At 34.3% G+C, this 24130-nt stretch overlaps 1 pseudogene; it reads right to left on the bottom strand.

Annotated features, from left to right (window-relative positions):
• Window positions 1-594: 594 nt before the first annotated feature.
• Window positions 595-22241, bottom strand: LOC129145248 (Krueppel-like factor 4; annotated as a pseudogene).
• Window positions 22242-24130: the final 1889 nt, after the last annotated feature.

Genomic DNA, 24130 nt, shown 5'->3' with positions numbered 1-24130 from the left:
CGATGTGGAGTTGGGCCCCTGGTGGGGACTTCAGCGTTAAGGAAGCGCAGGGCTGAGACAGTCCCTGCTACTCAGCAGTTGCCAGCACCCAGGTCGGAGTAGTCCAGGTGATGTGCTGCCGCGGCTGGGAAAGTCATGTGCTGGGGGCCTGTAGAATCAGGACTGGACCACTGAGCAGGTTTTCTGATCCCATGTAGACCGGGTAAAGGAGGAGTCAGAGTCCTCAGTGGTTTTTTGCAGGTCTTTTATTGGGGTTCACCAGGCATATGGCAGGCAGGGGTGCTGCAGGCCTCCCAGCCCCCAGCAAGTCTTCCCTCTATCTGGGCTCTCTGGCATTCGTTCCGCTTCTGCTTCTCGGCTTTTCCTAGGCTGCTGCTGCTGCTGCTGCTGCTGCTGGCGTCCCCGTGACGCCGCCCTTAAAAGCCCAGTCTTAGCCCAGGTGTATCCCATCTACCTAGGCCCACACCCTATTCCAGGTGCCCACCATCAAGCATGCATTCAGGACCTTACCCTCCTTACCCTACAGGGCCTGTGGCCAATGCTGAGAGGGGTGCAGTGCCCAAGTGGGCCTCTATAGTGTCAAACTCCGCTGCCTTAGGAGAACGCCTTCTGCCTGGTCTGGCTGCACATGCGCAGCGGCCCGCCCCTGTAGGGCGCCACCACCACCGGGTGGTCACCGCTGGTATTGCAGCTGCTAACTCAGGCGGCGGTACCCATTGCCAGGCAGCTCAGCTACTTCCTTACTAACTTGCCCAGGAGCCCGCCACCTGGCGGCTGCGGCTGCTGTGGCACCATGTGCCCTGGGTCCAAATAGGGTTCGGGGCTCTCAACTATGAAGCTGCATGGAGGGACTCACACTGTGGAGGCCAGCCCGGTTGAAGGGCGCTGTGGGAGGGGCACGCAATTCCAGGGTTAGAGGAGACCACCGCCTGGCTGCCCTGGTAGCCCCCGGCTGTGATCAGAGGACTGAAGCTGCAAGTGAATGGCACACTGGTAGGACCCCTGCTCCAAGGGGAAGATGAGGCTCAGATTGATGCCAACAAAAGACACAGTGGCGGCCACAGACTCTTGATGGGGCAGTGAGTTAAAGAGCGTAATGCTCAGGTCCACGAGATCATTGAACTCTGTCTCCCAGCAGAGCACCAGGTTGCCGCAAACTGCACCAATGTTATCACCCTCCAAGTCTGTCAGTCATCACCACCAGGTCGTGGAGACAGAGGAGAAGCACTCCGGGTATTGCGTCTTCTGGCCCCAGAAGTAGGACCTGTCCAGATGGGGCCACCTCTCCTTACACTTGAAGAGCACTTTTAAATCCCAAGCCCACACTGCCAAAGATAATTAAATATTGTTTTATTTTTCACAGTTTTCCTGGAGACTGGAGGAACTCGACAAGAAAGTGCTACAACGGGGCCTCCCTGGTGACGCAAGGGGTTAAGCACCACAATATGAGGCAATCCACAGCCTCTGCAGCATGAGTTCTATCCCCTACGGCCAGGGAGAAACCCACATGGTGCAGCAGACCTCTCCTGACCCACCCGCTGCTCCCCTCAGCAGTGTACTTCGGTCAATCTGCCTGTTCTGTTCCCCACTCTGTCTCTGGTGAATCCTCTCACATCCCCGCATATCTGGCTTGTACCCCAGCTATTGTATGCATAAATAAATAAATCTTTAATAAAAAAAAAGAAAGTGCTACAATGGTCAATTTCCCAACTTGTCGACTTCTGAACAGATCATCAGGAGCCATGAAGAAATTAAAAACACAAATCAAAGAATAGATGTCTGTGACTGTCTATCTTTCCGGTTCCAAATTCAACGTGAATATTCCTGTACTTATAAAACGCTAAGGGGTTGACTGGAAGTTGTGTCTATCAGGTTATAAATTATCCATGATTTGAGTGGGAGGGAAGACTAGAACACCCTTGAATTGGATTTTGATGCAATATCAGTATAAGGATTACCTTATATTCTTGTTGTTTTCTGAAAGCCATTATCATATTAGAGGGAAAAGAAGAAATTCAAATATGGAAAATATGTTTTAATGCCTAAACAATGGTGCTCAGTGAGTGTTAATTATAAAGGTACCAAGGAGCAACAAAGAGTTCTCAAACTACTGCATACTTTTAAGGAAAATTTATTTTGTGTTCCAATCTACATTTATGACCTAAGTCAGGTAAAATTACCTGGCTAACTTCTTTAACAACAGTTTATTCCTAAGAATGCGTTGAGCAGAACAAGTGGATTTTTGCTCTAAGTATTTTTACTTGAATAAATATGTAAAATAAATTTAAGCAAACTTCAATTTTGTATAGTTGCACAATACAAAGTAGAAAAAAGAACATTTTATTTATATTTTGCATACTCAAGGTTAGAATTTGATTTTAAATAAACCTGTAGTTTTTTATCTGAAAAAAGCAATCTAAAAAATGCTTTATCTTTTTTTACATTTGTTTTTGTATTTTTTTCTTGTGATAACCATACCATACTCACCACCAATGCACCCATATAGTCTTGTCTAAATATCTGTGGTCCAAATGATTATACAATGACAGCAAATTCTAAAGTAGGTTATTTCTCCGGTTCAATTTCCGGCCGGCCAGGGAGATACCCATGTGGCACAGCAGACCTCTCCTGTCTTGCCCACTGCTCCCCTCAGCAATGTTTTCGGTCCGTGTGCCTGTTCTGCTCCCTGCTCTGTCTCTGGTGAATTCCCTCACCCTCCTGCACCTCTGGCCTGTACCTTTTCTTATAAAAATAAATAAAAAATCTTTTTAAAAAATTAGGAAAAAAAGTAAATATTGGGTGGTTTCACTTATATGTGGATTACAGAGAAACTGAACAAAAGGTCAGGAAAAAGACAGAACTTGTAAACTGACTATCTGTCTGAGGCATAAAACATTTTTTGGGAGGGAGAGGGATCAAAATAGGGGAGGAAAGAGCACAAAGGTTATGGTTCGCAGGGACTATGGTGGTAGAAGAACTACACCTGAGAGGAGAATTCAAATACTATACAAAAATGAACAACAATGGAAGAAAATAAATAAATTTAATTACATAAGAAAAAAAAAAAAAGGATTGTCTGCTTTTCCCTTCTACCCCACTACAGTTAAACATGGCTGGAGGAAACAGAACACTCTCAACAAATATGATTTAGTCTTTAAGAAATATATTTCACACATTCTTAAACACTTCTGCCAACTTAGCACTCAAAAATATTCACATCCTCCACTGAGAAAACTAAGCAATAAGTCTTTTTCAAATGTCCTCCTTATATTTACCTGCCTACTGACATCATATCCTACCTTCCTTTCTGTTACCATAAATATCCATGATTATATCCATGCTCCTATCTCCATTTGTTTACAGAAGAGAATCTTAGAAATATTTTAATTTCTCTTCTACATTAGTATGTTCAATCTCTATTACTTCATAACTGTCAAAATAATAGGGTAACCGTACTTAAGTAAGTTTTTGATTGAACTAAGAAGGTTCTCTGTGATTATTCCTTGCTGAGAAATAAACAAACAAAAACATTCAAATGAGAGTGAGATAATAAGACACTTAGAAATGTTCCATTAGGAAAAAAAATCTCAAAGAAGTGAGCAGGGTCAGTGGAAGTGACTACCTATAATTCCCATAGTTCTACTATATTTTCAGTGCTAATCCATTTTTTTTTTATTACTCATGTCACTAAAGCAAATGAACATCTACAACTAGGGCCCTGACCGTCTAGGTATTCTAATCGCTGTACTATTCTATATGCATCTATGACTCAATATAAAATACCTTTTACCTTCATTTTACTATTTCATTAAATTCTCTCAACTTAGCCACAAAAGAAATACATTTGCCTGAAAACAGAAAGGATTAAGTAAAACAATAGACAATGCACATTTTTCAAGGATTTACTGCAATATTTTTCCTTCTCCTTTACAATTCATTGTGATTTCACTGCATATTTTAATATTTTCTTCCATAATATAGTTTCCATGCAGAGTTACTCTGCCCACAAAGGAATACTCTGCAACCACTCTCCTTTCTGTGAGCTAACAATTAATTTTGCTGAAACTTGGGTTAAATATGCAATAGTCATCTAGGTAACATTTAGCTACCAGGTGTAAATTCTCCAAGTGGAAATTAATCCTGAGGAACCTGGCAAATGCTGGTGCACTTGGCAAGGACAATAAGCACAGGATTATCATTTTGCCCATACATATTTTATTGTTCCTTTTGTGAGTTAAAAGATAGACATGGTCTTACGGTTTAATATTTACTAGTGTCCTCCAGCTAACTCTGGCACTGAGAGACAAAAACTGCATGCCAAATTATGACTCTTCTCAGGCTGGCCCTAAGCAATATAATAAAAGAAAAATGATTCAGCTTTTGGTTCCCTTCCTCAACTCCTACCCTCTCTTCTTGTACCTAAAGCCTCCACAGTTATCAAAATCTGGCCTCAAGAAATTATCAATTGTCACTCATTTTTATTCTAGCTTAAATTTGTTATTGTGTTTCAGCTCCTAAGAATACTGGTGTTTTAAGTTTTATTTCCAATTGTGAAATGAAATAATTTTCTTAAAATTATATTAAACAATAGCTACTTATTTTAAAAATAGCATAGAGATTGCTTTTTGTGGCTTACTTATTTCTTTATGTGGAGACCTTAAGGAAATTATTCTCATCTTGAAACAGATTCAACTAGATTTCATCTCAATAAATTCTTAACTTGTGTCAAAGTATTCATCCTTTTAAGAAGTTTATGTTTTCCTTTATAGTATATACATTATCTTATTTTGAGCTCTTTTGTGTGAAAACATCTTAACTGGTCAACTAGCATGTATCTGCTGGGGAATAAGGGACTTGTTTTTACATTTTTGGTGCTAAATTTCTAGAGCAGAAATTAGATAGTTAATGAGTTGAATAGCCATTGCCACATCCTAAGTTTCCTCCTACTCTTTTTATTGGAGGAGGAAGAAAAGGAGGAGAAAGGGAAGGGGAGGAGAGAGTGGAAGGAAGAGGAAGAGCAAATATATCTTCTTCAAATACATTTTTTCTGGCCTTTTCTCAGCTCTCTGGGCACAAATATCGCAGCTATGTTAAGCCAGTTGATATAATCACACAGATTTTTATTTCTGATAATCAAACTGAATAATTCCTTTTGAAGTCTTTCATGTCACTCACATTGAGTTTTGATTTGTAGTACCTGATATTTACTAAATTTATCTAGTAATATTTTCATTGGGATATTCAGTTCAAAAATCTCTACTTGCATACATACATGCATACATATATATACATACACATGCTCCCATTTTTGCTAAAATTTCACATCTCTTCATTTATAACATGCTACTTTCAAATATCTGGATAAGCTGTTGTTGATTTATGATTTTGAATTCTTTAACTGGATTTAAAAAACACTGTTATTCCTATAAATAAATAAATAGTTGTATATATTATTTCTTTATCATTTTTAAGTTCTCTTCTAATTCTAACATGGGGATCTTCAAATGCCCTATTTATATTATTTTATTTTTACTGTAGGTTACTTTCTCTGATTCTTTGCTTGTATCTATTTTTGTTCATTGTATGCTGATAATAGTGGAGTGTACTTCGGAGGGAAGCTGGATTATTTTGTATTCTTTTAAAGAGTATTTCATTTTTGTCTGGAACTCAGTTAAACTATTGGAGGACTCTACTGATCATGTCAGGTTTGGTTTTATGTTTTCTTAGGGAGATCTATTTAGGATCTGTCCTCAGTCTTAGGACTGAGCACATACACTGAGGCAGAAGTTGGCATCTACAACCTACAGGCCAAATTCTGTTTAATACCTGATTTGTTATATTTTTAAAATAGCTCTTAAGTGTCCTTACTTATTTACTTAATGTACTGTCTGTAACTTTTTTTTTTTTTTACACAAAAAATTGCAAAGTTGAGTATTTGCTATAGCGATATGTGGCCTAAAATGGAATCCTGAAATGTTTACTACCTAGTAGTTTACACAAAAGTTTTGTCAACCAAGCTTTAGTACATAGTCGCTACTCCTAAAGCACATACTTTCTACTTTCTCATATAAACACCAATATTTCAGTGTAGTCTCTTATCTGAATGGGTTGGAAGTCCAGAAATCCAGAGCTATGCAACTCTTGTATGTTTATTCAGCACTCAGCCCTGTAACAAGTTATAAATTAAGCTTGATAGTATTTCATTCAGTTTATAAACAGCCAAGCCTTCAGCCAAAAATGTAAGAGGAACATCATACAGACATTAGGCACTGATTTCTTTGCAGTACTCTCATTTCTGGTATAATCTTTGATAAATTCCAATGAGTTCAACACCCTCAAATTTCCATTTCTGTGTGCTCAAGTCAGCAAGATAGCTGGTCTTCTATCCCTTCTATCTAGTCAGAAAATGTGTCCAGGTGAAAGTCCAAGCTCACATATTTCCTTTCTCTTAAGAATCTATGACCTGTACTACCTATTTCACAGTACCAGAAAATGTCATATTTTATATTTTTTCCAGCTTTATAGTTGTTCACAATGAGAGGGTAAGGGTATCTTGAAGTGGAGCCAGTGATAATAATTCAATATTGCTTTATAAAGTGAAAGTAAAATAAAATTCTTTTTCAGTTAATTTGTGAGATTTTGGGTATGTTGTAAAAAACTACTGTCCAGTTATCATGTTTGAACTTGTTAAGACTATCAATGAAAAGAGTCAAATTTTCAAAATAATCTATAATACTGAAATTCAAAAGCAAAAGTAATTGAAGAAGTAATGAAAATATAGAGATATAACAAAATATTCCTTTGCCTTAATTATGTCCAAATTTACTCAGTTGTATTTTAAAATAAATATACAACAAAACATGGTAGTTCAGTCATAGCTCTTCTAAAACTTGTGATTTGATTGGTATATGTAGATAGTATGCATGCATAAATTAATTTAATATGTTGAATTTGATATTTCTAATAAGAAATGTTAATGGCCACTTTATGATAAATGTCAATTTTAACAACTAACAATTACAAAAAAAAAGCTTTGTTAATTTGCTGAAGAATTGGTAACACGGCAAATTATTGTTAATGGAAACAGCTGCACAAATTAACTCCACATTAAAATTTCAAAATGGTTGTGCTTTTTTATTAGGAAGACCACATTTTCAACAACTGAATGAACTTACTCTTCATTTTGAGATTGCTATATTAAACCAACATTTTACAATATCCATGCATCTTAATTAGACATATATCTATAATTATCTTATTGACCTATCTTACTGTTGTGCATTATAATGTACAACATGGTAAAGTACTAAATATTAATGATATCTATATCTTAAGAATTACTCAGAGTCCTTCAATCTCCCAGAATTATTATTTTATAAGAGGTTCCAATGTGTCTATAAAACTGAGACTACCAGAATGGGAGGGGGAGAGTAGTGAGGGAAGATGGGAGGGATTGGATTGATGGATCCATAATTGATGGATTATGGTGGAGGACTATGAGCACCTTGGTGGTGGGTGAACTGGGTCCTATATTTCTGAAACATATAGACTGTTGTACAGCAATGTTACCTTAATAAAAACTTTCATTTGAAGAAAGTAGAGTCTCTCTCTCTCTCTCTCTCACGCTCTCTCTCTCTTCCCTCCCTCCATCCTTTCTGGGTGACTTTGCAAATAAACCTTTTGGTTTTCCCCTTCAACAAATAAAATAAAATAAAAAATAAACAAAGTAAGAGAGGTTTTTTTTTTTAAAAGAGATTCCAGGCATACAAGTACCAATCTAATACTTGAATAATTTATATATTTACTTTTAAACATAAATTTGACAGAAATTACAGTTCCTATCGTAGATCGTTAGTATTACATAAACAATTCGGGTAAGAGCTGAGGAAAGTTATATTTTATTTTTTAATTTAATTTTTGTTGTTGTTGACATAATTCTTTGGTTAGGAATAATGGAGTTAAACTCTAGACAAAAATCAATTATTAATTATTTTGGTAATGAAGGTACATAAGTATCAATAGCATATATAACTGCCTGCTTACCATGTCACAGTCTACATTTTACTGGTTATATTTTAAAGTATTACATTAATATCTACTTTCTCCTCTCTGATGCCTTCCAACATAGAAATAAGTTGTAAGTATTTTGTGTTGACACACCAAGAAGAATCTTTCTATTTAATTCCATTTAAGTAATTTGGAGGTAATTTTTAGTACTCATTACAGACAAATTTACAAAGGTGAGTCAGGCTTGAGTCAAATTTTTGTTTTTTGGCTTTCTACACAAACATATAGATAAAGCAGTTACCAAAGTTCAATAGATAAACACTAGCTTGCAAAATACCCTGGTCAAATTTTGTATTCTAGTGCAATATACAAAAAATAATGCTTACATAAGCAAAAACAACAAGTCAGACACTTAAGAATGACATTGCTGGCTTCAGAATCTCAATCATGGGATGTTAATGCTTTCTAACAAAGCAAAAATATTCAAATATAGCATCAAAGATATTTTTTTATCCCTCAAATTTAGTCCCTTTATCCCTCAAATTTAGTGAATCATATATTCAATATAATGTTCTGTCTGTGGTCATATAAAATATTATGCCATATAAAATGTTATAATTTCATTATATAAAAATAGAGTTAGTTGGGCAAAAATTTTCTAATCATTATCTCTTACTGAAAAATTTCAAATGCAATTGTAAATGTAAGTTATACATTTGATAATTACATTTAGAACTGATAAAGTAAAAGCTACTGTAGGTCTGTGTTTTGTTTTGTTTTGCTTTAATTCTAGTTGAGTATAGTTTTTTTTTTTTTTTAAGATTTATTTATTTATTTATACAAGCACTGGGTACAGTAAGAAGCACAGGAGGGTGAAAGAATTCACCAGAGCCAGAGCAGAGAACAGAACAGGCAGACTGACGAAGTACACTGCTGAGGGGAGCAGCGGGTGGCAGGAGAGGTCTGCGCACCATGTGGGACCCTTGCAGGGGCCGGGGATGGAGCTGGTGCTGCAGAGGCTGCTGGCAGTTTTGCATCCCGGCACTCAACCGCTGCGGGGAGGCCCATAGATCTGTGTTTTGAAAGAGAGAAAATTGTCTAGGTTTCAATTACTTGATATGTGTAAATGATACTCATGTCTGAACTATACAGGTCACTCAGAGAGGAAAAAAAACTGTACTTCCAAAATACTAGCAATGATATAAACCAATGAGATTTCAATAGAATTTTTGAAAGTGAAAATAAAACCCCATAGGGATTGCTACTCACTAAAATTCTAATTATAATAAAACTTGGCAGAGCACAGTATAAATAGCATAATTGAGCTCTCTACATATCATGCTTTTTACAAAATAAATCTTTCAAAGTATGCTGGAGTGTTCCACTTATAGGGAAAATTGTTTATATATAATTTTAAGTATTTGAAATATATAAATGCAATTTTATTAGGACAAAATGTTATTCATATGTAAAACACATTTAAATTGTAAAGGTTTGACAAGAAATTCTTTCAAAGTTAACTATGTTGGAGAACTATGGGTATCCTGATATTGAGTGTGTTATGGGTAACACACATCTAGAGAGGTGTGAACCTATACCTCTAAAACATATATAATGTTTTAAACCAATTAACTCAATTTAAAAAATAAAATAAAATGAATAAATAAAATGACTAAAGCAATATAAATAAATCTACCAAAAAAGTAATTTAAATAATTAAAATGTCAATTTACAATCAGGTAACATAGTTCCATGAACTGAAGTGCATCTACGGGAGGTATGCATGGACTGATCAATACTGAATTCTGTTGCCATTACTGACTCTATGGGTATCCTGACTACATGGGTATCAACTATGGGTATAGTTAATAAATATGGGCCTATACCATGGCCTATACTATACCATGGACCTCCAGTGTGACGCACACTGCCAAGAGCTGCCTCATTAGGGACCTACAAGTGAGTTCTATACCTGCAGCCATAGTCACCTATTCCTCATGTTCCAGACAAAATTTCAACACTAAGCTGATAATATGGAACAGGTAATAGACTAAGGATTATAAACCAACATTACCTCAATTAAAATAATTATAAAATAAATAAAAAGTATATATATATATATATATATATATATATATATATATATATGGTTTCAAAACAAACAGTTTCAAAATCAAACAAATAAAGAACAACTCAGCATTTTCTAGAAAATGACCCCAGAGATCAGGCCATTCAATACAAAAGTAGAAGTGTACAACATTACTCAACCAATCAAGTACTTAGCAAATTAAAGTGACACCTATTTCATTAGGAAAACTGTAATTTCTGACTCAAAATAAGATGAATGAGACTGTGACTAGACCATCATTTTCTTTCTGTACACCTGCACCTAGTAATTACATCTGTGATTTGTATAACATTTTTTCTCTTTGTTCAGAGAAGGTGCATTTTATATTACATCCCACCTGCATTCAACACAGAATAAGTCTCTATAATAATTATATAGTTGTATTTAAAAGACAAATAAAGCATGTAATTATTCCTTGAAAAAATAATTCACAGTAACAGTTGAATTTGGGCTTGAATTCTAACAATACATCAAATAGAAATAGAAGACAAATAATTCAACTTGTAGAATGCAATTGGTTCAGGGAAAGGGAAGAAAGATTCGTAGAAAACAAAGCACTTTATGTGAGACAATTACTGGTTGATACTATGATGACTGAGCATGAATGTTTCCAACAATTAAATGACCTTTACATATAGTAAAATCAATCATAAAATTTATATTTCATTTAGGATTTGACCAGAAAAAGAAAACATTAGACACTGTTAAAATGGCATGGAGGAAACAAGTAATTTATTTTATTTTTAACAAAGAGGAAATCTGTTATGTAATGTAAAAGGATTTACCAAGTTCATCCTACCAATTGTTTACATTGTTTTCATAATGAAGACTAATTCCCAGTCTCCTGATTCTCAATCGAAAATACTCTCAAATAATAAAACTCAACTTTAAGAATTGATTTTGATTTAAATTATAAATACAGAAATTGCTGTGTTCATGGGAGATGGATGGAATTCTTTGACAGAATCATTTAATCAGGATATTGATGCCCCTGCTATCCAGCTACAATTTCTTCTACTTCCACCCAAATCCACAGACCTAAGTATTCCCACTACAGTTTCCCCAGCACCACACAGGCAAAAGCCAAATCTCTGCCCATTAAAATTATCTAGGAATCAGAAAGGTAGCTCTTAATATTACAGCTTTATTGCATGTTTATGAATAAATAGGATTTGTTGTAAACTTGCTTCACTGTCCCAAATATTTTATTCATGTCTTGATAACATATGAAATTAGATGCTTTTAATATTTTTTGCTACATTGGAATTTTAAGAGATGATATTTTATTATTTTTTAGAGCTGCAACAAGAATTATTGTTTCAAAAAAAGAGTAATACTCCACTGACTCTTAGAATCCTCACCAATGCTAACTCACACAGTTTCCTTAGATAGAAGCAATGCATGCATCAGTGTTATCCTGAAGTCTGCCTTCACATTCCTCTGGGAGGACTTAGCATTTCATCTTGTATTGTGATTATTTATTTTCACATCTCTTCCCTACTGGTTTTAGAACTCCTTGAGGGAAGAGCCTGTGTTTTATTAATTTATATATATCCACAGCACCGCCCTTATGTCATCCACCTGAGAAGTAGGCCTTGTCAAATTAATGAATGAATTGCCAGTAAAATATCTGTGCTTCAAAACACAGAGAACACAAGATAAATCAATCTGTCAAAGAGATAATTCTAGGATAGTATTATCTTTTCATATAACACATAAGTTAAACATGATAAATCATGTTACAAATTATTTTTGGAATATTAATTCAAGGTTCATTTATTCATTAATTCCTGATTATTTTTTATGAGGGTGAAATTAAACACAACCACTAAAATAGCCAAAAAATATGGCCATATTAATGGTTCCAGCAATATAATCTATATACCATAAATAGATAAATATAAAATATTCTTAACATTTAATCTAAAGTAAGAAGAAAGAGTAAAACTTACACAAATTATGAATAATTAGGAATCCTTCATATTGTGGCATTACTGAAAAATATTTTTGGGAGAGTAAGTTAGTATTTGAATAACAATTTAACAAAACAATAAACATTTTATATAATTTTATTCCTCCATAATATATCCAGAAATAAATCATAATAAATAGTATCAAAAACTTATTTTTATTTGTAGGAATTTTAATAACAATGAAATGGAAAGTAACCTGTAGATGCAGCAATCAAAACGTCTTTCTAAATTATGGTACACCATATAAAATGCAACTGTTGTCAATCATTACTCTACTATAATTTATTTTTTTAAATTCCATAGCATTCAGCAGTATTTCAAGAGAATTACACCAATGCACCTCCATGAGATTCTCTTTATTCAGGTCTTATTGCCTTGAAACAAAAAAATAATATTTTAAATCCAAAGCCGAGATTATACCCACTCTCAAGTTCAGATAGGCTGTAAAGGATTGGGAAAGAGGCTATCATTCCAGGATTTATAAACATTAGGACCTATCTCACTAATAATATAGTATGACCAGCTTGTCCAAGTTTCCTGAGACATTACTAATTTAACAATGAAGTTCCATGATTCCTTACTCCAAGAAACTGATAATTTTTGACAATCTAGAATACCTGAATCTAAGAGCAACTATAATAAACAAATAACCCTGTTTGATTCAGAACTAATATCATACACTGTTGATACTAAGGGGAGTTTGAAATAAGTTTATTACTTTATTATTCAACTGCATAATTATTATGGATACTCACCATTATTCAAGTTCAGTGTTAGTGTGCTAATGTACTAGATGGGAGTATTTATTATAGCGCCTACTAGTGACAACTATAACAGTAGATTCTATGCACTTTAAAATTCACTATATTTCCAAAGCCTTCCGGGATCATGCAGCTGAAAATAAATGTTACAAAATCGTGTTTGTTATACCAGACTAAACACAGACTGCATACTCTGCTATTTTATTGCCCAGTTTACCATTCTGACACAGCTGATGGGAAAAAAAAAAGCAGTGCTTAATGATGCATCACTGTGCATTACAGTGACTTAAATATAAAGATGAACTTTATTGCATCAATGGTATCTGATATTTTAATAATGACAATGTTACTAGTGTCTATCATTTGACAATGCTATTTCTTTCTCTTTTTTAAAAGAAATCAAATACAATGATCTTTTCACCAAATAAGAAAGATACTATAGCTAAGCCAACTGACTAATATGCAGATATTCCTCTTATTATTGAAATAATACTGGTTTATAACAATATATGTGTTTCAGGTATGCAGCTTTATAGATCAGCATTTATATATACTGCAGTATGTCCACCATCAGAATTCTATTTATCATCCATCACCATTAAGTGGACCCCCTTCCCTTCTGGTAATTATTTTTGTTGTTGTTCTTAATAATTTTATTTTGTTTTATTCCTGAATTTTGTTTCCTTATCTCTCACATATGAGTGAAATTGTATGGTGTTTGTCTTTCTCTGCCTGGTTAGTTCACCAAGCATAATGTCTTCCAGTCATGTAAATGATAGCATTTTATCTATTTGTATATATTGTATATTTGTATGTATTCTATTGTGTATATACATATATGCAACATATGTGTATATACTATACATACATACATACACACTCATATATGTACATACCAGACCTTCTCTAACCACTCCTTTGTACTTAAGTTTTTTCCCACTCTTGGTTATAATGTGAAGAATGTTATGATAAGCATTGGAGTGCATATGTCACTTTGAATTAGTGTTTTCATTTTCTAAAGGTAAATATCCAGATGTGAGATATCTGAATCATATAGTATTTTAATTCTTTTTTTTTAAAGGCACTGATATGGAGATATTTCTGCTCCACAGTAATATGTTAAGAGTGAGTTAGACAAACCCAAGTATAATAACTTCAAGTGCAATCCAAATATATTTTAATATTAATTATCTTCTAATAATAGCTTGCATCAAGGAAATTGCTTTTCTTTTATGAGGTGTTATTCAATCACAGGTGAGAAAAAAGATCGGACAGGCCATGAACCAGTATCTTAGGCCATACTCCCCTGGTGATTCTCTTGTCAAAAGAAATTTTCACTGCTTAACAAAGAAAAAACACTGGCCATGAGCTCATATATTGCTATTATGACTATTGTCACCTTACAATACTATAAAAAACATAATCAACATCTGGACTTTGACTAATTCTCTATGATATATCCAAGTAAGTACACACGTTAGAGTGGAATCCTTAACAACAAAAGTCTTGGAAATAATACAGAGAGTGATAAAATAAGCTTTTCATTTGGGTCACCCATCTCTTCATGTTGTTAGAATTCAAACTACCAGGGACCAATATCACATTGATTAAGGTATTCAGTAATGAGAATTTTCTAGTATTAGTTCTCCTCGAGTTTTTGGACTAGAAAGTGTCCTAGGATAATGCTACTAAAATATTATTATCTTTCAGGTAGCAACTATCAAACTACTCACTGATTCTGAAGGAAAATATTATCTCATCAAAGGAAAAGTTAAAATTCTTATGACATTTTTATTCTGCAATCAGCACTTTCCTACTAGATGCCTGTAGATTGGGACAAGCTTCCCAATCTTTCATTACGAAGAAACCAGGGTTACTAATAAAGGGCAAAGCTTATCTTCATGAACTACAATGATAACTACAAACATGGCAACCTAATAAAGAAGCAAATTCACTTGAAAAAGAACCTATCACCATGTGGGCTGGTCCAAGACAATAATATTACCACCTTGGATAAGGCAAATTACTCTTTGGCAACTTCTTTGGTCACTGAGCATGAGTGCAGTTTCTCATGCAGTTTACTTCACCAGAGAACATTCCAAACCTGAAATGACTAAATGATAAATTTACATGTCCTCATGGGATTCCTGCTAATGAATTTATGTAGTGAGAGCATTGGGAAATTAGGGCAAAATGTCTGAGTACCTGTGTCCCAGTTGAAAACATAGAACCATCTTTATTTTATTAAAGTTTGGTCCTCCCAACATTAAAGTTCATGGATTTATCAACCTACTCCACTCAAAGTAGGAGAAAAGTTGAATAATCTTTGTCTACCAACCACAAGGAATGAAAAACTCTAAGGCTCTAAGTACAGTAATTTTCATCCAAAATCTAGATCATTTTAATTCTCTAACATTAGAGCTGCCAACTTAGTATAACTTCAATAGCCTAACTCTGAAACACTCCACTGATCCATCTAAATGTTCTCACTCAAATGTCTCTTTCAATATTAATGGACCTTGACTTTTTCTTCATATTGTGAACAAATTATCCAGTAACTTTGTTAGTGATAAATCCAAAGAAATAAAATTTTCTTCTGTACAGTAAGTTTGAAATCTTGATTTTTTTTTAAAACATGGCTTCAGCATCCTCCCAGCAACAAGATGTGCATTTAATTGTCACTTTCTTTCACTTGATTTAAAATCTTTTCTATAAATGTTACAGTTCCCCCAACCCAGCCTATTGAAAGTCTTTTGTCATCTGCATAACTCTAAAACTATTACATTGAAACTTAAGTATTTTTTTTTGTGGTAAGTAATAGTCAAAAATTATATTTAGTTCTTTCTTGCTTCAATGGCAATGTGCATCAAAATCAGCTGGTAACTTGGTAAAATGTTTGGTGACTCTTCATCCCACATCCCAAAGATTTAAAATGTCAAATGGTAGATTCTGAACATTTTTATTTTTATCAAGATGTCCAGATGCTTCTGAAGCACATAATCAACATAAATTTCAGGAATTACCTTGACTATGTTAACAAATCCATAGTGTATGGTACAGATTTCTTTGGATTATAACTTATTTTATGGTATATTTATGGATATTATAAATAGCTATATGAATTTGAGTTATCATAAATTTTATTAATACAGTATTTAAGAATGAAGCAATTCCATAATCTTAACAAAGTGGAAATAATATAGAAGCCACTGAGTTCATCTTCTCAACTGAAAGTTCTACTTAAAAAAATTCTTTCTGAAGATTTATAAGAAATTTATGGATATTTTCCTTCAAGGATGCTGATACTTGATACAAAAAACCATTCTAAACAATTCAACAAAATTGCCAACCATGCATTAATCAACACTTTTTGAAACTATTGTTTTTATGTGCTTCTGTTTAAAAAATAACTCTGCTGCCATTAAATCCATGATTTGCATTAAATCAACAAAAAGACATTGTATCCAACTCTGTAAGTGTCAGTCAGCATCAGGGAACTGTTTTAGGAGGCAGAGAAAATTCAGACTAAATTTCTATCCTCAGAGAGACTTGTTTCTAGTAGGAGAGAAAATAGTTCTAAGTGTATTTGTGTGTATATTTTTCATTGAAAGATACAAACAAACCACTAAGAAACAGAATAGACCAAAAGAAATAAAAAAATCATTTAAAATAGAATAAGTGAGGAAGAAACTTGAAGGAAGAGGGTGTTATATTTAAGCTGTAAGTTTAAAATTAAGAAGGAAATGTGGTAAGGTCATGTATAGAGAAAAAGCATGAGCAAAATCACAGAGCTAAAACACTCCACAGCGCTGTGGATTTCCATGATAATGCATTGTTTCATTGTAAGCTAAGAAATTAAATCTATATCTTTACAGAATTCAAGTTTTGCCATCATCTTGAAAAATACCTTTCATCCATGAAATTATGTATATTTTATATTGCTTATGTATATATTATATTATTTTATTTTTTTAGGGATGTAATTATTTATGCATACAACAACTGGGATACAGGCCAGAGGTGCAGAGAGTGGGTGAGAGGATTCACCAGAGACAGAGTGGGGAACAGAACAGGCATATCAACCAAAACACACTGCCGAGGGGAGCAGCGGGCAAGACAGAAGAGGTCTGCCATGTGGGTAGCTCCCAGGCTGGGGATTGAACTCATGCTGCAGTGGCTGCAGACAGCTTCATAGGTTGCATCTTAATCCCTTGCCCCACCAGGGAGGCCCTATATATTATTTTAATTAAAGTTTATTACAAGATAAAGTGCATGTATTGTATAAAGACATCTTCAAATAAAATGTTTTTCCATAAGGTCTTTCTTATTTTCTCCAAACAATTTTACATTATACTTTCAATTTAATTAGCCCTCATACTCCACAGTATGGAATTAAAATAGTTTTTTAGAATTTTTTTTAACAATTCTAAAATATCAGTGGAAAATATTTTAGGATCAATTTTACACATTCCCATTAAAACTAATTTTTCTGATGGTCAAGAAATATACTGATTTTTGTCTGGGCCCCATTATATATATCTAGTACACTTCAATATTTATTTATGACACAAAATTTCTCTTAAATATTTTCAGACTACAAAGCTCAATATAACACCATTTTGTAATTCAGAGAGGTTTTTTTTTTTAATTTTTCTCATTTTTGTTAAAACCTTCCAGTCTATTTAAAACACAGAAAACAAAACTGTTGAAGTAAAATAGCTTTGTTTATTACTTATATAAAGCTGAATAATACTAATAATAACAATTATGTAGCTCCAAGAAATTTATGTAATAGATCTTTTCCTATACCTTATCATGGGCTTTTAATCTAATCTTGCCATATTATTAATTATTCCACAAAGTTTCTATATTAAAGACTATTCTTTCTACTCTCCTTCCTCTTAACCTATTAATAGAACCCTGTCATGTTTTCTGGTATTGGTAGAGACGATTTAATTTCAGAGAAGAAAAAGCAACTTATTTCATAGGTTGGGCTGCAGTCCATGAGAAATAAAAGCAAAGCTAGCTAGAAAAATTTAGTAATGACTTTTCTTTCTTACAATGCTTTGTGAGGGAGAAATAGCATGATGTATCTCATACATTTCCAAGGAAGGTTAAAAATGTAAATTAACCAAGCAACCTGGCACACAGTAAGAATTAAATGCACTTTAAAAGTAAAAGCTAAATGGCCTCCCCTGATGGCACAGGCGATTGAGCGCAGCACTGTGAAGCTGTCTGCAGCCTCTGCAGCACCGGTTCAATCCCGGCCGAGGGTCCCACATCGCGGGGCAGACCTCTCCTGTCTCGCCCGCTGCTCCCCTCAGCAGTGTATTTAGTCAGTCTGCCTGTTCTGTTCCCTGCTCTGTTTCTGGTGAATCCTCTCACCTTTCCATGCATCTGGCCTGTACCCCGGTTCTTGTATAGATAAATAAATAAATCTTAAAAAAAAAAGTAAAAGCTAAAACAATAGATTAAAGTTAAGTAAGACAAGGCTCAGAGTCCTGACAACATTTAGCTATTAAACCTAATCCTGTAAATTCCTCTAAACATTTCAAGAACAGAAAATCTAAGTTGCAATCAGACTGCTAGAAGACTAAAGCTTTGCTGTTGGGTGTGGTGTGGTGACATACATCTGAAGATGTGTGTTCCCATACTGCTGAATCATATATAGCATTGTGCACAACGTTACTGCAATCAATCAATCACATCCTTCACACAAGCATTATTTGATTACATTATTTGATTACTGTTTCACAAACAACTAAAAGTGAATTAAAATAGCAGAGAGCAGGTGGCGTAAGGGTTGGGACGCAACCTATGAAGCTATCCGCAGCCACCACAGCACGAGTTCGATTCCCGGCCAGGGAGCTACCCACATGGTGCAGCAGACCACTCCTGACTCGCCCGTTGCTCCCTTCAGCAGTGTACTTCGGTCAATCTGCCTGTTTGTACCCCGCTCTGTCTCTGGTGAATCCTCTCACCCCCGGCGCCTCTGGCCTGTACCCCATTTCTTGTATGCATAAATAAATAAATCTTTAAAAATAAAATAAAGTAAAATAGCAGAGGCCTTTCAGTTTTACAACTATCCTACCTGTCCTGTTAATACCTTTTGATATTTTTCCTGCCATTGGCTGCTAAAAAGTTGCTGAATCTTGAAAAGATGTCAGATTCCTAGTTCCCTTTCACACACCAATCATACAGCAAACATAAAAGAAGTAAGAGAGGTTGAAAGATCCTTAAAAATGATAATTTTCAGAAACCTTTCACAAGGTAGATTTGATCTGCACGATTAATAACTTCAAACAAAGCCAAAAGATATTTCTTTGGAGTAAAGTGACAACTCACACACAACTCTAACAAAAGCTGACAATTTATATAAGAAAGAAGATAATATACAAAATATAGAATATAAAATAGCACTAATTTTGATAAAATAAAATATATATGGAAAGAACAAAGAAATGAATATATGTATGTGTGTGTATATATATACACACTTCAGTATACATACACTAACACAGAGAAAATAATATAGTAATAAATTTGAAAGCTTAGATAAAGTAAATATATTCTTTTGGAAAAATATAAAATACCAATCTTGGCAAAATAGAAGTAAATAAATAAGACAGTTAATGAAATGCTAAATAGGGAATTTCACTCTCCCACCCCTATTTTCACACGCACTTCCCACACACATCTTTAATGCCTTTCCAACATTACTTTACATAAATACCAAATTAAAAAGAACTAGATTATACACAATTTACTAAAAAAGAAAACACAGAAGACTTGCCTTACTCATTAACTGATAAATTCCAAAATTAGTATTGAGATACAATAAAAGAAAGGTCATTTCTTTTGTGATCAGAATTTCCACAATTCCAAATGATTATACAACCTAACTCCTCCATCTTTGTATTTTTAAAATGCTTCATGCCCATATAAGTTTTATCTGCAAAATGAAAAATTGATTTTAGTGCAAAACTTTTGTTAAAGTGTTTTACCATTAATAAATTAATATATAAATTGTAAATTAAGGTCAAAAAGCCCTTTGATAATATTAAGCATCACAAAATATTTTATAAGGTTCAGAATTAATCATGAGAATTCCCTTTATCTAACATAGGTCCTACCAACACCATACAGAAAACAATATAGATAAATGTACATGTAGTCCCTTTAAAAATCAGAAAGATACTAGGATGCCCTCTTCCATTCAACATTCACTAAATGTGCTACAATTGTTCAACACAATCTTACAGGAAAAAAAAAAAAAGAGTAACTGAGGTATTATTCTGAAGAAAAAAATCTGCACAGAAATGTTAATTATCAACAGCAACTTGTCACAAAGAAGAGAATTCAACAAGGTTATCAAATATAGGTTCAACTAACAAAAATCAAGTGTTACCATAAATCAGCAACAACACCTAGAATATATAATAGAAAGCAAAATACTATACAATGTCAGCATACACTTTGGGGCATTAAGTATGAGTCTCTCAAAGGCTATAAAAAATCACTAGGATAAATGCTAGGTTAATAGATTGTACTAAGTACTATTGTAAGGAAGCCAATTTTCCCCAACCTATTTTAATCATCTATTGCAAGTTCGATTACATTTGTTTAAAAAAAAAGTAATTTATTCTAACACATGTATTGGTCAGCTGAATTTACATGCATTGGAAATTTGAACATTTTCTTTCCTCTTAAAAATCACTCAGAGGCATTAGTATGAGAAAAATAAACACTCAAACATATTTTTGATAAAACCATAATAATGATAAGGACCTCCATAAGCAATGATGTTTATTCAGATATTCATACAAGGAAGTAGAGACAAATTTTACATTCTAGGTGCTAAATCCAACACCAGATCACAAAATATGCTTTCTAAGGGTTAAAAAAAAAAAAAGCAAAACAAAATGAAGACAAAACAGATTGAGATGTAAGAAAGCATAAAATGAGTTTGATGTTGACAGAAACCGTTGCAACCAAGTAAATTTTAGAAAAAAATAAAGGCAATAAAATTGCACTAAACGTATACAATCAAACCACTTTTGCATGGAGCAGTGAGTGTTTGTGGTTTACTGAGAAAGAGGATTTTTGCATTGTGAAAATTAGTCAATCCCAAAATGTTGAAACCATGTCTCCCTAAACACCTGGACTGGAAAAAACTCATTCAATGAGAAATTCAAAAGAAAAGAACTAGCACAGTATCTGTAAAAACATACAGAAAAAAAATGTTTGCAAAATTAATTACCTGAGCAAGGAAAAAAAAATCAGAAATATGTTCAAACAATTTTCTGAGGTATGTATGCAATAAGAGATAATAAAATTCCAACACACATGTAAAAGGGCACAATGTGATGAACTTTCCATATCCCCCTTTATTAACAAAGGATTTATTGCCCCCAGCTACTGGGATTGCTGCCAGAAAATATCCCTCAGTCATCAGGTCCTTTAGAGATTGCCTAGTTGAAAAATAATTTATTTTCTCAAATTAATGCTTAGTCTGGAAGAAGCCTACATCCAATGACTAATAAGATAAGAATATAAAAACACTTCTCCTTTGTTCCAAACAAGATAGCTCTGAAACACCCTCTCTGTTTCACAGATCCTCTTTAGAAATCTTTTGAGCTCTTCATTTTGACAGTTTAAGAATATTTCCCTTCATGTCCAAACCTGCTTCCTCTATTTTCCTTCCATAAGAGTGAATAAACATGCTCTAAAAAAAGTATTTCTCATTAATCATTACCGACTCCTAGGAGATTGAAATTTTGGCAACTCTTATCAGAAGGGAAGTGGCTCAAGAAAACAAAAGGTAATCTTGGATTTTGTGCCTGAATCGTCTTCCTTCCCCCGTGGGCAATGATGTCCCCATTACCTGTAGTGGATATACCACTTATGTCTTCTGGCTTAGACAGTGGAACCATTTTTCAAATGTTTACCTACATAAACTGGAATGTCAGCCTCTTTGAGAGGAATGGACTGGCTGGAGGACAATTATAACGTGGACCATGAAATTTCTAACAAGGCTATGCCACCTGCAGTGGAGAGTCATACACTTTTGAAAACTAGTCCCTGACTTGTTACTGAATGTTGGCAAAGACAGAGTTCCTGACATGGAATACCAACAGACAATGTGGGAAGTACTACTCTTCATTAACTGGGTTTTCTCAGCTTCACTGAGTCATAAAGTTGGACAGGTCTGATAACGATCCCTCGTATAGTGAAAGTGTACATGTGGGATCAAACACGAACGTTACTGAGAAATACAAACTGCTTGCGCATGTAACCTAGACACCCATGACATTCATCAATATTGCACAAGGGAACCTCTTTCAGTACAGCTTTATTGCCCCTTGAGGACATCTCCGATGACTAGATAACAAAGAGAGAGAGAATTTCAGCTTGGTTCATGAGTAAGTCACCACAGTAGGCTGTGCTAAAATCTCATTCAGAAGGGGCCTTCAGTGACAGTAGTGAAGAATATCTTCCTAGTGAACTGGATTATCCACATTTTTTTGGTACACTGGGTTATCCACTTTATCGGGGAGGAGAAATGACTGAGGCTTAATTTATGTATTGATATATTAAGGTTTATTCATTGGCTAGCTAATTAATGATCTGGAAGGATGAATGAAAAATCTGGGACAAGGGGGAATGGAATTGAGGAATACGATAGACAGATGGAAGAGAAATCAAAATGTGCAGAGTTTGGGTTGCATGGTAGCACCTACCAGAATGTACCTTATGCAGAGCACACACAAAATAACCAGGTAGACAAAATTTATCACACATTTGACTACAACCACCCCAACCGTGATTACAACCATGATTACAACCACCCCAACCATGATTACCAGCCCTACCATGATTATAATTACATGAAGGAAGTAGCTATGATGGCAGGGAAGAGGCTATACAGGGGTCACTTACCTGGTCTTTGAACTTCTACTAAAAATCAATATGGATTCTCAATATTGCACCATTCCTTGAAGAACTGTCTGGCCAATTAGGAAAACACTGACTGTACTGGTGTCCTGAAAAGTAAAACAAACCATTTTATCAGAAAATAAATATAAAATCTGCTATGGCATTTCTTTTTGTGTTTATAAGGCTCAGTTTATGCTACTATGTTACAGGATACTGCATGATATGATTTTACAGGATACTGCATGATATGATTTTAAATCAATAGGTCTACTTGTGTCAAAGAAAGAAAAGAGCAGGAATATCCCCATTAACATGAGATTTACTTTTCATATCACATATCATATCGTACAATCAAAAAGTTGCCAACCAGGTAAAGTAATGGCATGGACTGTTGAGTGCATAGCTGCAATGTCAGATATAGGTGAAATTTTAAATGAATAGAGAGCCGCCTTCTCACATTTAAATAAAAGACCTTGGGATATAAATAAATTGCATGTGTCGGGTAACAAATGTATGTAAACATGAACAACTTACTATTATCTTCACAAACATATTATATCTGCTTTCTATATAATGCCTGAGATCTATACATGAAGTGAACACCAGATTACCTGGAAGCTTGTCGCTCCCTAGCAAATGGTAAATAATGTTTTAAATTAAAATTAAATGTTAGAAAAAAAGAAAAGCAATCTAGAGTAAGGATCCAGCCTTGGGGATGTCTACATTCAGTAGTTTTGTGCTACTATGTTATAGAATTTTATACTTATTTGATTATCAGCTAAAAAGAAATACTATTCAGTAGTTTGATACTTCCAGGATATCAAGAAATCTCTGAAAGTGATGACAGATATGCAGCAGAAAAGCAAATATTTGAATCCACATAATGCTCAATTTTAATATCACATTATGAGATTAGTTATTTGATCCTGATTCTTGCTTCAATGTGACAACTGGAAAAAGCCAAAGGATCTGCAACACCAAGTATTTAAATAACACATTTTTTTTTGAAAAGGGAAGTTTTATGCCTTTTATTGTTATTTCTTTCTATAAATGATAGCTTTCATATAGCAGCAATATTCATTGCTTCTTTAGTTAATGGACATGACAAAAGTGAGTAGAAATTCTATCAAAAGAAGGTTTATCCTATTAGTGTGCAGACTAAGGGATATACCCTGGGATTGCCAAACTTCCCTACTAAGAAGGGGCCAGACAAATCTAGAAGAAAGAAGCAAAACTGAAGCATAAATCAAGGTAATAACTGCCAGTGTCATCCTCTCCAGGGGGTTCTCATCCATGTCTCCTCCAAGTGCCCCTACCTGTCTCAA

Source organism: Talpa occidentalis, unplaced genomic scaffold (genome assembly GCF_014898055.3).
Source record: "Talpa occidentalis isolate TD23 unplaced genomic scaffold, MPIMG_talOcc4v2.1, whole genome shotgun sequence".
In the NCBI taxonomy this organism is placed as follows: Eukaryota; Metazoa; Chordata; class Mammalia; order Eulipotyphla; family Talpidae; genus Talpa; species Talpa occidentalis.
Note: the sequence above shows the minus strand (reverse complement) of the source record. Positions and strands in the feature narration are given on the sequence as shown.